Raw genomic sequence first — 13,503 nt, forward strand, 5'->3', positions numbered from 1 at the left:
ATTATCTAAAAAAAATTATACTACTTGTCTAATAACAACCCGCCTCATATCACCATAGCACTAACAATCTTCTCATAAATGAAAGCATAGTAGTGGGTACTGTTATTAACATGAGCTGACTAATACAATTTCACATTTCAAACGCAATTGTGGGTGCTGTGCTACTCCGTATTATATTAGTAATTATTGTTCTCTAAAGGTTCTTAAAAGCAAATAAACAAATGCAAGGCAAAACATATGAAATGCAAGGCAAAACATACGAAATGCAAGGCAAATGCATTAAAAACTTTTGAGTGTTAATATATAGATTTTATTTTATCTTTTTAATTGCTTTTGCTTAACCAAATAGATTATGAAGTTTTGATTAACTGGCCATGAAATAGCTCTGCCTACATAGAATTTCCCATGAATAATTGGTTGTGGAGACTTTTGTGTGTGACCCAAATCCTCCCTCAAAATTGAAGTTTGCCCAGCTATTGGGAGTGTTGGCAAATCATGCCTCTCAGCTGATTCTCTCTAGAATTTATTCTCAGGAGATCTAATTAATAACTTGTCAAGCTGATGTCCATCCTTGGGGACAACTCGTATCTGAAGAATGGCCAGTGAAAGGTATTAAAACTCCATACTCCTGTCTCAATTTAGGGCAACTCTGAAGGGTCACCCCAGCTTCTCAGCTCCCCCTTGAAATTAGCTGAGGTATTTGTTGCGACTGCCTCACATCTCAACTCCCTTTATCCAATTCAGCTTTTTCGCCACAGTTGTTAGTTCCTAGGATTTTACCCAGTTAAATGTTCTCTACACAAATCTCTATCTCAAATCTGCTTTACAGGGAATGTGGCCTCAGACAGGTTTTCATTAGGTTCTGGACATAACTCTCATTAGTCATTGATATGATTCGGCTGTGTCTCCGCCCGAATCTCACCTTGAGTGTAATTATCCCCACATGTCAAGGATGGAGTCAGGTGGAGATAATTGATTCATAGGGGCGGTTTCCCCCTACTGTTCTCGTGGTAGCGAATAAGTCTCACGAGATCTGATGGTTTTAAAATGGGAGTTTCCCCACACAAGCTTTCTTCTCTGCTACCATTTAAGATGTGCCTTTGCTTCTTTTTTGCCTTCTGCCGTGACTGTGAGGCCTCCCCAGCCATGTGGAATTGTGAGTTCATTAAACCTCTTTCCTTTATAAATTACCCGGTCTTGGGTATGACTTTATTAGCAGCATGAGAACAAACTAGTACAGTCTGTTCTATAAGCCCAAGTCGGATCACAGAGTCCCGCTTTCTGTTTTTTTTTCTAGCCCATATTTCTACTAAAACTTGACTCATATAGACTTAAAACAAAATAATTAAGCATGGCTAATATTTATTTAATATTTTATATGTGACAGGTACTGTATTTTGTAACTTATCTTTTAATAATCTTTCCAAATCTCTAAAAGGAGAATTCTGCTCTTTTATAGAGAAAATAAGGATGGCTCTGAAAATGTTAGTATTAGGGGAAGTAGGGTGAGGGACATAGGGGGCACTTTGTGTTATTTGTGCATTTTACTATCAGTCTAAAATCAGGTCAAAATAAAAATTTAAAAAAATGAGTAGTAGAAGCAGGTTGTTAAGATTTTCAGTGTGACTCTAGAATTTTTTTGTTTGTTGTTTGTTTTGGAGTGTAGTGGTAAGATCTCTGCTCACTGCAACCTCCACTTCCCAGGCTCAAGCAATTCTCCTGCCTCAGTCTCCCAAGTAGCTGGGATTATAGGTGCCCGCCACCACACCCAGCTAATTTTTGTATTTTTTTTTTTTTTTTTAGTAGAGATGGGGTTTCAGCATGTTGGCCAGGCCAGTCTCCAACTCCTGACTTCAAGTCATCCGCCCGCCTCAGCCTCCCGAAGTGCTGGGATTATAGGCATGAGCCACCACTCCTGGCCCAAAGTTCATATTTTAACTACTAACCTAAATTATTTTAAAAACAAAAGTCTCCTTGGACTCAAACCAGGTCAGAGTGACATGATCATGTGCCTGTTTTGTGCAGGGTGAAGTGAGATTATTATCTAGGAAATAGCTGAAATGTCCTGAGGGTGACAAAGAGGAGCTGTGTTTTCAGCCAAATATCAGAACCAGGGCCACTGCCTGCCGCCGAACCCCAGTGGGCACCCCAACTTTGTGTTTATCTGTGGTGGCTACGCTTGCCCACCTGGGTGGGAACCCCGAGAATGACTCCAGACTTTTCCAGGGACTGCATGCCAGGGTATTTTTACAATTTATGTGTAGACTTTGTTCGGGTGGAAAAGTTATTTTATGAAGACGAAACAAGCAATTGGGGTACCTACCTTATGGCATTTTTTACATTGAGAGTGTTAAAAATACCCCTCCCCTAACCAAAACCCTGACAAATAGAGCCAGGGAAGGCCATGCAAAAAAGGATTCTTGGGCTTGTATGCCTGATAACAAAAACTTATCACAGAAGACTGCAAAAAACACAATCTTGCACAAAGCCCATTGCAACTTTGCACACAACAATGCTTCTGAAGGATATTTGCCCAACAACTGCCTGTCCAACCTGGGCCTGGCATCACCTTTGTTATTGATCTTTGTAGCCAAGGATAATCATTTCCAAATGACCATATAATCTTCCTCATTTTTTCTTTTGTCTTCCTTTACCTCCGTGAATATGCATATAGTTTACTCTGGCTTGCCTATTTCTGTTGCAAGGCTCTGTTTCCAAACGAATATCTTTTTCTTGTGGAGAGCCTCTCTCTGTTTGTTATTTAGGTTGATAAGAGAAATGTGAACATTTGAGAGCTCAGGTAAAAGGCCTTAGTCTACAGTGAAACTTTTTTGCACCCTTAGATGCTTACTTCCACTACAACTTGCAGGTGGGCCTTGAAAAGTTCTTGGAATAAGTTTGAGCTTTGGTCTTCTCCGATTCATTTAGCATAGATTCTCAAAATGTGGTCCCTGGACCCACAGCATCAGCATAACCTGGAGATTGTTAGAAATGCAAATCATCGGGCTTCATTCCAGACCCTCAGCTGGAAACTCTAGGGGCATGGCCAGACCCTCTGTAGCTGAACAAGCCATCCAGGTGGTTTTGATGCAGCTAAAGTTCTGGAACAACTAATGTAGCCCCATTTGGAAAACTTGGCTGTAGAGGCCTCCCTAGCTGGTAAGCTGCTAGCATTTTTTGTTTGTTTGTTTGTTTGTTTTGATACAGGGTCTTGCTCTGTTGACCAGACCGTGACCTCCTGGGTTCAAGCGAGGACTCAGCCTCCTGAGTAGCCGGGACTACAGGTATGTGCCACCACCATGCCCAACTACTTCTTGTATTTTTTTTTTTTTGTAGGGATGGGGTTTTAGCCCAGGCTAGTCTCAAACTCCTGGACTCAAGCAATCTGCCCACTTTGGCCTCACGAAGTGCTGGGATTATAGGCATGAGCCACTGTGCCCGGCCCTGCCAGCTTTGTATAAGCTGAGGAATTTTTAAAAATACCTAGACTCAGGGCAAACCCCAGACACTTAAGTCAGATTCTCTGGGAGTTGAAGCCCAGGCACTGGTATTTTTAAAGTCTCTACAGATGGTTCTAATGTGCTGCTAAGTTAGAGAACCACTGATCTAGACCAGGCCTTTTCAAACTTAATGTGCATGTGAATTACCTGGACCTTGTTAAAATGCAGATTCTGTCTGCATAGGCCTGGGGTGGAGCCTGAGCTTCTGCATTTTTAACAAGTCTCTAGAGGATGCTGCTGCATCTGGGCTGCTAACTACACTTGGAGATAGGAGGTTCTGGAGAGCAGAGGAAAGAGCATGAACCATAACCTAGGGGCTGGTAGTCCTGACTTCCGAGCCAAGGTTTGCCTTTATGTGGCTGGCAACTTGCTTGGACTCCTACCTCAATTCTTTGGGCCCAAGGTTTGTCCTGCCTCAGAAGGATGTCAAGAAAATTGAGTGAGTGATGCAGAATTGTTTCTTAAAGTGTGTGCAGATGCTCCATGAATTTAGAGAGTATGTGGATGCACATTACTAAATTTTAATAGTTGTGAACATGTTGTTATGAGTACTTAGAACAAGTAATAATGGCTTTTGATGTATAGTAGTAAGAACGCTTCCTTTTAAAAGGCATGTATTAAAGTTTCAAAAGTGGGGCTATTGAAAAAATATATGAAATAAATAATAGTAGAGGTAATTGACAGAGCAAAATTAGGAAGGCAGGATGAGAATGACTCAAGTTTGGGAAATGCTGAGAAAGCAGATGCCCAAGGGCTATGAAAACTTAAAAAAATAGGTAGCACTTGATTTTGATTGGCTGAATGAGATGATGTGTTTGATCATTTATGGGGTTGGCATTTGGCAACATGCACTGGGTGGCTGGGATCACTGTTTATTAAAAAATATTTGAGTCTCTACTTTGCACTAGATACTCTTTTAGTCTCTTGGAAAAGGGATTGGGGGGCAGGCGGATAAAAACAAATCATTTATGCCCACAAGAAAATTGCAGGAAGATAAAAGTCATGAAATAAACTCTATGCTTCTAATTTAATATGTTTTTATAGATTATGAGAAAAAAGTTTTGCTCACTATCAGCTAGGAAAGCTGTCTTAGCACAACCATTCATTCTTGCACAAATCAAAATCAAGATGAGCCAGATTTAATTTAATATTTTTTCACAGATTGTGAGAAAAAAGTTCTAATTTAATTTTTTTATAGATTATGAGAAAAAAGTTTCGCTCTCTATCAGCTAGGAAAGCTGTCTTAGCACAATCATTCATTCTTGCACAAATCAAAATCAAGATGAGCCAGAAGGCTCCATTCTGACAGCTTCTAATGGAGAAGCTACATTTACTGGACATGGGGAAAGTTGCTGGGCTCTAAGGACTGTGCTCATTTCTTGAACTAGATAAATGGTCTTGGTGTAGCATAATACCAAAACTTCTTGTCACAGCCCGTAAAGACAGAACTCAATCAGCCTGAAAAGGAAGTCAGTGACTCCGACTCAACACAGGAATGTTCTGTGATTCCTGAAGAAGGATGTAGGAGTATGGCACAATTCAACCACAGTCTGTGGCCCTGTGCCTCTGCCTTGACATGAGTGGGATTTCCCAGCTGGTCATTTTCTTCTTATCTAAGACATTGGGAACAAATTACTTGACCTCCTCTGGGCTTCAGTACTCCCACTCATCAAATTAGAGGACTGGGCAGTCGCTAGGCTCTCTTTAGGCATCATATTTTAGTTTCTGTGATTTTAAATTTGAGAAGGGGTGTCTAAGGGAGAATACATAGGGGAGGGGGAAAGGCTTATTAAAAGTGTAGTTAGACACTGAATTTTTAAGAATTGCATTTTGTAATAATACCTTTACCTAATCAGGACTGACAATCTTACCTGATGACAGCACCTGGAGGAATGGCTGCATTCAAAAATAAAAATGAAATAAAACAAGACCTTATTTGAACTTAGCAATAATGCTGATTCCTCTTTTTGATTTGAGGAGGTTATAGCTGTTGTAAATGCTTGAATTGGGTCTGCCCAGGCAAAACGGAGTCAAGAGTCCATGTCTGATGAATTTTAACAATGTAGACAATAGAAAGGGTTGCTTAAACTGCCCCTCTTTTTCCAAAACACATTTACAAATGAAAGAACAACACTTCCATTTTTTAAAAACATTTTTTGAGGTGAAGTCTTCCTTTGTCACCCAGAGTGGAGTGCAGTGGTGCGATCTTGGCTCACTGCAAACTTTGCCTCTGGGGTTCAAGTGATTCTCCTGCCTCATCCTCCTGAGTAGCTGGGACTACAGGCGCCCACCACCATTCCTAGCTAATTTTTGTATTTTTAGTAGAGACAGGGTTTCACCATGTTGGCCAGGCTGGTCTCGAACTCCTGACCCCAGGTGATCCGCTGACCTCGGCCTCTGAAAGTGCTGGGATTACAGGCGTGAGCCAACACGCGTGGCCAAAAAATTTCCATTTTTAATTGCAGGGTCTGGGGAATTAAAATGCATCCGTAATTTCTTGCATCTCTCCGCTCGGGCTTGCATGAATGCAGAGGGATGGGGAGGACTTCTTGAGGCAACCATCCCCCTCTTGTCGCCTGCCATCTGGAGAGAGAGGGCTGTGATTTATCTCACTTTAATCAGGAAGGACCCGATGGGTGGATGGAGAGGTCTGATGGCTTTGTTGCTCCATGTGGGAAAGAAACGGACAGAGTGAATTTGTGTATGATCCCTAAGGAGAAAGCATCTTTGTGCTCTATTTCTTTTTGACCTGGAGCCCCTGAAAGCAAGCTAGTTACAAGTTGAAATAGGCCGTTTCTAAAGTGTGATTTTGTTTGTGTATGAGCCTTGATTACAAAGGGGAAAAAAACCCGCTTAATTTACATACACCACATGTAGTGCAGGATCCCCTGGGCTGTCTTTTCAGGTATCAGGAAACTTTGATGAAAGTCGCTTGTCTCATCTAGGAGTCATTTCATATTGTTTAGCAGAGCCTGGTATTAACATTTCCTTCCAACTGTTTACTGGAATCTGTGTGTTCCCTTCAAGTGATGCATACTAGGTGCACAGGCTTCCTGCCACTGTCATCCTAATCTTTCCGTGCAGACAGGAGCAGAGGGGAGAGCGCTGAGCCGGGCACCAGCTTGCTTTTCTTTCCTGACTCAGCCCGGCTCCGCTGCACTTCTCAGCTCTTGCTGTAGGTGATGCTGTTTGACCATTTTCTTCATGTGACCCTCCACTTGGTAATATAAATTCATTCGGAGGGTGACCTGATATCAAAAAAAATTCCTTTTGATTAGTAGAATCAACTTGTTTCTTCACACGATACTCTTCCCACTGAGACACATGGAGACAATTCTGACTCCAGGTTTGCAACCTTGAGATTTCTCTCAGATGCAATAAAAAAAACAAAAAAGCATTTTGAGTGGCACAGTGATGCCTAGTGCATGATCATGTTTGTCTGCTCAAACATTAAAGGGAAACTGGTGGGTTTGAGGATGCCCAGCAGCACGACAGCTGCCAATGTAAATGAGCCGTATAGAGAGAGAGGGGGCGGGAGGGGACTACAAACTTCAGAATATGAGCTGATCGTTTATAAGTTAAAAAAAAAAAAAAAAGTCAAAAGGGAGCCCAGGATGGTGCAGGAAAAAGGAGAAAGGAAGATTTTCCTTGCAGCTAACCAGGAGAGTTCATAAGGGCTGATTACATGAGTGGAAGCCTTAAGTTCTTTTTTTTAAAAAATGTGAAAGTTTGCATGTATGTATGTATGTATGTATAGCTTCGTGTATTACCATTATTATTGCAATCAGCAAATGGATTTACTTCCTTTATCTCATGGGCTCCTTCCCACTCACTTCTGGCAGCACATTTTCCTTTCTCCTTCATCCCAGAACACCAAAGAACAGATGCGCTTCCTAACCCTGGCTCCAAGGGACTTTATACAATGTAAACAGTGCACCTCTAACGTGGTTCACCGCTTAGAGAACGTGTGTCCCATTTTAAAACTGTGACTCCTTTATATTTTGCAGTGCTTATTTTAATAAGAGACATTGGACTTGTGACTTATTTTTCATGGAAGAGTGAGCTTAATGGTTGAAAGTAATCGATAAACTTGTTTTTCCTCTGATGCCATCAGCCAAGATCCTATGGCAATAGTAAGAGGATGACACTGGGCTGGCACCCCCTCCATAACATATTTGGACCATGTTTTTCCCCCAGAATGCACATGCAATAGCTTTGGTTTGGTAAGAGAGAGATGGTGTACTTGGTTTCCTTCTGTCACACTTTTGGTGAAATGAATTAGACTTTTAAATCAGGAAATTCAGCGAGATGAGTTAGATTTTTACACAAGAGCAGTGGAGGACTTCCAGCTGGTTGGGGGAATGATATGGAAATATCTTGCTAAATCAGGGTCTGGTGGAATGCTGCTCCCCTGGCAGGCTCCTCTTCACAGGGAGCAATCTGTGGGTTGCTTATAGAACAGAGCGAGCAGGAGGCATAGCATGGTCTTGCTCATGGGAAGACCCGGTGTTCAGATGTTTGTCATTAGGAACTGGGTGTGGGCTTTTTCAAGTTAAACTGAAGCAGCAGTTCTATTAGGAAGAGCCTCCCAGATCAGCATCTTCTGTTTCTGGATACTCTCCCTTTGAAAAGCCAGATTTCAGCAAAAAGCTTTGCTAATGGTGAAATTGCACAACTGAAACCCTATGGGAGCAATGGGAAAGATGGAGAAAGAGGTGGTTATATCATGTACTTCAGTTTATTTAGAGGCTGTTGACGTTAGAATAACAAGCCAAGACAAACAAAAATACTCATTTTGGATGAAAATATTGTCTTTTCATGTTATTATAGATAGCTGAGTCCTAAGACTTATACAGAAACACATTTTCCTAATGAGTGGCTGATTTTTCTGGTTGTGCAAGTAATATCCAAATTATTGTACAAATTTTTGGCTCAGGAGCAAACATTGTATTGCATATTGAGCTAATCACTTGCCCTTTCTAAGGTAAGCCCTTACCTCTGCTTTCCCTTCATCTTGTCATTTCTGTTTGTTGGGTACAGGTTTCCTGTTGGTTCTTTCTGTTGGCTCTGATGTAACATGAATGAAGTTCTTAACATCCTTTCAGACATAAACACAACTTAGCTCATTGTTTCTGAGTTCATATAGAGGTTTTCTTGCCCGAGACTTTCGTGTCAGACAGCTGGATGTTGCTGTGTTCAAGGCTCTATATGTTGATTTTTTATCCTACAACTTTACTGATTTCACCTATCAGTTCAGTTCTAACAGTTTTCAAATTTTATTTATTTGTTTTTGTTTTTTAAATATTGTATGTTTCATTTTAGAGTCAGGAGGGTAGATATACAGGTTTCTTAAACAGGTATATTGCATGGTGCTGAGGTTTGGGCTTCTAATGATCCCACCACCCAAGCAGTGAGCATAGTAATCGATAGGTAGTTTTTCAACCCTTGCTCCCACCATCCTTCCCTCCCACCTTTGGAGTCCCCCAGTGTCTATTGTTCCCTTCTTTGTGTTGAGTTCTAACCTTTTTTTAGTGAAGTTTGTAGGGTTTTCTATATATAACAAGATCATGCCGTCAGTAGAGACAGTTTCACTTCTTCCTTTCCTATTAGGATGCTTTTTATTTCTTTCTTTTGCCTAATTACCCTGAGAAGTGGTGTCTGTGGGCATCCTTGTCTTGTTCCTGATGGTAGAGGAAAAGTTTCAACTTTTCACCATTGATTATGGTGTTAGCTATGGGTTTGTCATATATGGCCTTTATTTTGTTGGGATACAGTCCCTCAATACGTGATCTGTTGGGTGTTTTTTTTTCACCATGAAAGGGTTTCGAATTTTGTCAAAAGCTTTTTCTATATCTATTGTGATGGCCATATAGTTTCTATCCTTTATTTTTCTAATATGGTATATTATATGTATTGATTTGCTTATGTTGAACCATGACATGATCATGGTGAATGATTCTTTCAATGTGCTATTGAATTTGGTTTGCTAGGATTTTGTTGAGGATTTTTGCATCTATGTAGATCAAGGATATTGGCCTGTCATTTTCCTTTCTTCTAGTGTTCTTGTCTGGCTTTGGAATCAGGGTAATGCTGGCCCTGTAAGATGAGTTTGGAAGTATTCCCTCCACTTCAGCTTTTTGGAAGAGTTTGAGAAGGACTGGTATTAGTTCTTCTTAAAATATTTGGTAGAATTAATCTGGGAAGCCATCTGGTTTTGGGTTTTTCATTGATAGGAGACATTTTCTTACTGATTCAACCTTCTTGCTTGCTATTAGTCTGTTCAGATTTTTAAATTTCTTCATGAGTCAATCTTGGTAGGTTTTATGTGTCTGGGAATTTATCCATTTCTTCTAGATGATCCAATTAGTTAGTGTGTAATTATACCTAGCAGTTTCTTAGGATCCTTTGTATTTCTGTGATATTGGCTATGATGTTTCATCTTTCATTTCTGATTTTATGCTCTATTGAAAACATGAGGCATAGCAGGTAGGGGGCACTGGTCAGGACTTGGGGTATAAACTGGCAGATGTTAAGGTGGGTGATTCTGGTTAACTCAGAAACTCTGAAGTCCCGTGTGGAAGAATTAACTGCCTGTACTCACCTAGTAATGTATATCCTTGGTCAAAAAAGATCCAGCTGAGAATGTTGGATGAAGGGACCAAATCAATATTCATCATTATATTGAAAACAAGTCAGATTGGCTGTGGTCTTTTGACAGCAGGTCAGTGGCTAAGTCTATTTGAACAAAGTTAGGGCAGGTTCAAGGGAGAATCCTGAGATCGGTATTCTTTGTTCCATACAAACTTGCCTTTCAGTTTCTTCTCCCCATGCCTCCAGGATGTCCCTGCACAGCCCGTAGGGCCCCCTCCTTCAGTACCTTGCCTTACGAAGGGGAGAAAATGAGTTTTCCAATGTTAGCATATATTTAGCCTTCCAAAATTTTCTACTTCTATTTTAGGGGAGCTCTAGGAAAACAGCAGATTACTCTAAATCCCCAGGTAAAAATCTGAAATGGTGGAATTTCATATGACCAGGAGACATATTTTGGGGCAAGTGGGCTTTTCACAATCACTTGGACATGAAGGCATCTGCTTCTTCTATGCCTAAAATAGTCCTTCAATTTAGTAGTTTTATTCCTCTTCCTCTTTTTCAAATTTCAAGACAATACATGTAGTGACTGAACAATTTGGATCCAAGTTTCACTATTTAACTGCCAGTGTGACCTTGGGTGGGTCACTTAATCTTTTCAAGGCTCAATTTCATCATGTAAAGTAGAAGTACAAACAATCCCTGACTTAGAATATTTTGACTTATGATTTTTCAACTTTAAGATAGTTTGAAAGCAATACACATTCAGCAGAAGCTGTACTTTGAGTACTCATACAACCATTCTGTTTTCCACTTTCAGTACAGTATTCATTATATTACATGAGATATTCAAAGCCCACTTTATTATAAAATGGGCTTTCTGTTAGATGATTTTGCCTAACTGTAGGTTAATGTGAGTGTTTAAGGTAGGCCGAGCTAAGCTATGATGTTTAGTAGGTTAAGTGTATTAAATGCATTTTCAGCTTACAATATTTTCATAAGTTTATTGGAATATAACCCCATTGTAAATTGAGGGGTATTTGTAATAATGATATCTCTTCAAGGAGACTTTGTGAGCCTCTCATAGGAAAATGCATACACAGATGCATATAAATATATAATCTTTCTTTTCCATACATATGATATTCTTTAAGGATATTCAAAAATCTGGAAACAGTTGCCTCCAGGGAGATAAATGGTAGTGGGTTGGGAAACTTTTAACTGTATACGCTTTTGTACCTTTTGCATTTTGAATCAGATGAATGTATAATCTACATAAAATATTAAGATTAAAACATCACCGAATAACTTATCAGGAGTTTGGTGAACATAAGGGAAGGCCACCTATGGTGGCTGTATTTTATTCAGTGTTGGTCACTGTTGGGCACTTCATAGAGCTTATTTCATTTCATCCTCACAAGCGCCGTAGGAGGAAGGGGCCCCAGAGGGATTCATGGTTAGAATAGCAGAGTAGGAGCATTTGGCAGCTATATTCTGTGTAGATGATAACTTTAAAGATATTTTTGTTATAAAATGTTTCAAACATACAAAAAATATAGAGAAGCAGTTTTCTATAGTTATTAAATATTCTTAATGGGTAGTCACAGAAATTATCATCCAAAGTGGGATATTCTTGAGAGAAAAAGGAGGTTCTATTTATAATTATGGTGGGATAACAAACTTAAGATGAACAGCTCTGGACAAACTGGGTTTTATGGTCCCTGGAAAACAAGGATTACTGTAAATGTGAGTCCCGCCTTGTGCTTCTCTCTGTCCCACCAAGAAAATATGATCTTGATACAGATGTTCATTGTGTCAAGGCAACCATGGCAACCATGATCTAGATACTCTGTTCAAGTTTTATGCTGATCCTACCTATATATGTCTCAGGAACTTTCCAGAGTTTCCTTTGAGTGCTTCTAAATTTTGCATAAATGGTATGTTGTCCCTTGTCTCTTTTTAAAACCAGTAAGCCATTTTCCCTTCTTTTCCTGGAAAATTAAAGGAACAAAGACCAGGAAATAACAATGTATTAGCTAAGGTTCTGTTGATTGAAAGCAACAGAACCTAATTCTGTCTAGCTTAAACCATGCTAGGATTTAATGAAGAATACTGCAGAATCTTAGATATCTTATGACTGGGAAAGAGGAGGTTCAGGCAGTTCCTGGGATGTCAGCAAGAGGTAGCTGTCAATTAACTGCCCCCACACCACCCACTGCTGCCGTCATCAATATAGCACACCACGATGGCTCCCAGCCTCTGTACGTCTGGGTTCCGGTGTTCAAATTCTAGAGACAGCAAGAGAAATCCCATTGAGTCAGGGATCCTTCCCTGGGTCACACTCCCTGCATATGGTCAGAAATGCAGGATTATGTACTAAAGACACAGCTAAAGAGAACCCACTTCACTGTTTTGGGACCATTTGCAGGAGAGGCAAAATTGTGAGCTACTCACTTAAAGAGGTGATAACCATAAGTTTGCAGGAAAAAAAAATTGGAGAAGAGAAGGATAACACTATCCTACGGTTTCTTCTGCAAATGGACGAAGGGAACAGCATTTCCATTTGGAAATTCTCTCCTGGCATTTCAATATTTATGGATTCTGAATTCTGAGAAAAATCAGCTGAGAAATTAGGAAAATGGGAAGGAACGTTCTAATTTTCCTGTGAAAATTACAGCTTAATAGTCAGTATAGAGAACTTACTGGCTTGAAGAAATGCACTGACTTCAAGTCAAGCAAGATGAGGAAGCACTGACATGTGGAGATGAAAGTTAAGGTGAACAGGACAGGACCAGTAAAGGAGCCTCAGTCAGACTTTCTTGTATCTGTTGCTGTGTTACAAGTGTGCGTTCATGGCCTTGTCCGCTGCTAACAGTGAACCATTTCTGCAAATAAATATTAATGTGTTCATAGGCATAGTATATGTTTTACAAATCCTATGAGAGGTTTTCTAAGAAATGCCAAGTTTTAGAAACAAAATATGCCCTTAAATCGGCAATTTTGACAGTGCTTCTTTCTAGTGCTATTCATCTTGCCAGGAGATCAGAATGTTATGTTATTTAAATGGTATTGGAGGGGATGATTGATGCCTTGTTTAACAATGTCATGTAAACAATGATTAAAGCATTAAGTATTTGTGGTGTTACCTTTCAATCTTTAAAGGACTTTTCTTTAGCATTTATTTTGTGATAATATTCATTTCTTTTTAATGTTTTCTCTATTAATGCTATTGGATTTTATAATCTTGTTACAATATGTTGGCTCATAATAATAATAAATCATCATTTGTTATCATATCTTTTTAAAACAGAAGACTACTAAAACTTTTCATATAATCCTGTTACAGAAAAAAACGACTATTTGCTTGTTATTATAGTCACTTATTTTTCAAAAACTTGTAAGTGAAGTGTTATGA

Source organism: Pan paniscus, chromosome 16 (genome assembly GCF_029289425.2).
Source record: "Pan paniscus chromosome 16, NHGRI_mPanPan1-v2.0_pri, whole genome shotgun sequence".
Classification (NCBI taxonomy): Eukaryota; Metazoa; Chordata; class Mammalia; order Primates; family Hominidae; genus Pan; species Pan paniscus.